We start from the raw sequence: 2,875 nt of genomic DNA, 5'->3' as shown, positions 1-2,875 counted from the left end.
ATAATTGATTGTGATAATACGGTGAATTAACCCTAGTCACTGTTCTATTTAACCATAATATTTGAATGTCAGGTGTGCAGGTAAGTCATCTAGTTAAGTGGAAGTTTGATAACCTAATGTGATATCTTTGACATCAGAGATCGGATAAAATCTTTTATGTGTCATTGGCTCTGAGAATCTGCCTGGGCAGATGGTGTTGGTTTTGTAAGGCAGACATACATTGCCTAGAGAATTTCAGAGAAATATGGGCATTATTTTCAAACTCCAGTAAAGAAGAAAGGTGTCGTTCCACTGACAGCCCCAGAGAATATTTCCCTGCTATTGCATGCTTGACAGATGCCATGAACAGATTGATGTGCAGAAAAAGGAAAGGTACAAGGAAATTGTACATTAAAACTCATTAACTTTAGATAGCAAAACTCTGTTGGGAGCAACTCCAGAGCATTTTTTGATGTACAGTGTATGTTTAACATTCTAAATATATGTGTTATTTAATGTGTTGGGAATGCATTTACATATTTGGTGTAAATATGAATGAAAATGAAAACTGTGACAAGATAAACACAAGAGAAAATGCATCAGTAAAATGAATCATTAAGAATCTGAAGGGAAATACAAGAGACATTTTTCACATTCCTAATTTTAGATCTACCAGGAGCTATAGGTCTGGTATTTGGAGTGGATCACTTGAATTCCAGTATTAATTTTCTCAGAAAAAACATTCTCTTTTGTTTGTAACATAACTTCTATTTCCAAAAAATCATGTCTGCTTCTTAGTCCAGCCAAAACCTTATGTATAGCCTTAACTTTTAACACTGGAAAAGGAATGTGGAAACTTATTATCTGATTTACCTGGTCCTGTGTTGTCTGCTTGGTTCTGTATTGTCTCCTTATCCCATTGACTCCTTCTCACAGATGTGGCAAATTCCTGCATTAAAATTTATGTTTAAATTGATTTTTTTTATGTTAGGTGTGAGATGAATTCTGTAAAACAAATAAAGCACTGGATGATGAACACAGAAGCATTGCATATTTAAGATGGAATTAAAATTGCAATATTACATATAAATAACTATAATGACTTCATTATAATAATTGCTATTCCTGACCATTGAATGGGCATGAATTTGAAGAGGTATTATTTGAGGATTTAGAAAAACCACAGATTCACAAGGGATGGGAGATATGTGTGCATGTGAGTAACACAGGCATACTTAATTTTGTTATTCCTTCATTTGAGCACTCAACTTTTCAACCTTAATATTCTTTTAAGGTAGATCTCATTGGGAATTTAATTTATGTAATTCTTGTTTTGATGTAAACAAATTTGATGGTAATTTTGTACATGAAAACAGATTTTAAAAACTAAACAGCATAGCAGAAAGAAACATTTGTAAGAAATTCTATTCTCAATGCAAATACAACAGTCTTTAGTGAACTGAAATTGGAAAATAGAAACAAACAATTACATGTTCTTAGTGTGTGAATATCTAATTATTCTATATCTTCATAATAAGTTTGAAAAGGCTTTTTTTAGACAGGTGGAACTCAATTATTTTGTGAGAGCTGTGTAGGTTTTAAATAATTGAAATAGTTATGCATAATTCAAATAATCACTTCCATTAGATACTTAGTCTGATAAATATCTGACGGAAATGCAGATTGAATATGTTTTCCTGATATAAAAATTGTTTTAATTTTGAATTCATGGTCTGTTTTGTTAATTTGCATAATGATATCACTGTAACAGCAGGTTATGGTTGATGACTCAGGACTATGATGCTACATGATGCAAAATGACCCATTTCTTACCTAAACTTGAAGGCAGCATAATGACATTTAAAACTGCAGCTACTGCGCAATTATAAAGATTAAAATAAAATATCTTGAAATACAGTGGCCAATTAATGCTTATTTTTCCTTGTAATAAATGCAAAAGCTTGAATGAGGTACCATGAATGTCTGTGCTACTGAAGTTTACCAAGACCTACTTCCTGTTTCTGAATAAAATAATGCGTGGCCATCAAATAACAGAGTTTGAATGACTTCTCGGAGTTCGCTGATCAACTCTGGCAATATCTGTTACATGTGGTTTGTTTTGCCTCTCTTATACACATATCCTCTCCCCAAGAGGAGTAAATGAACAGACAGGATAAAAAAATGCATTTGATAAGACATACTGTTCCATCCTAAATGAAGTCACTATATCTCTGATTAAAAAGGCAAGATCCTGCATTTCAAATATTATACTATTGGGTTTAAAGGGGCCCCAGTTCCTGCGGCAGGTCACAGTCTCAAACTGCCATCCTTCCCTCAGGAAGTTGCTTCTCCCATGAGGTAAATCTTTACCCCACGGTGAAGGTTTTTCTGTGCTTAGGGATTAGAACCTCAGAGTTTCAGCTACACATAACAGAGAGCTTCAGAGTCTCATAGAAAAAAGGATTCCATGTTGTTTATGGTTGAAAAAATGCTTAAAAAAGAAGCACATATACCTTCTGGTAGTTCTGCATCTCTCCGACCTAACAAGGGACCTTCTCCAATTTTATCAACCTGCAAGGCTCTTTTTACTGATGGTATGCCTTTAATCACCATTCCTACCCTCCTGTTTGCCTTTCTTTTAATGTCTCAGACAAAGAAATGCCTTTTCCTTCTTCACCCTATAATGAAAATGCTAGAAAAATAAGGTTCATTTTTTTTAAGAGTATGTTTAGTCCTGAATGGGACAAGTGAGGCAGAGGAGACAAAGAAAAGGAAAATGAGGAAGGGGTTTCTTTCACAGCTGAGTGCCTTAATAGAATTTTTTTTGATGCCTGTGGGGAAATTTCAAGATATAGGCAGAATTGACTAGGGGATCAATAGAGAGCTAGGCCATGAA

Source organism: Molothrus ater, chromosome 2, assembly GCF_012460135.2.
Source record: "Molothrus ater isolate BHLD 08-10-18 breed brown headed cowbird chromosome 2, BPBGC_Mater_1.1, whole genome shotgun sequence".
NCBI lineage: Eukaryota > Metazoa > Chordata > Aves > Passeriformes > Icteridae > Molothrus > Molothrus ater.
The sequence above is the reverse complement of the archived record's forward strand: the minus strand, read 5'-3'. Positions refer to the sequence as shown.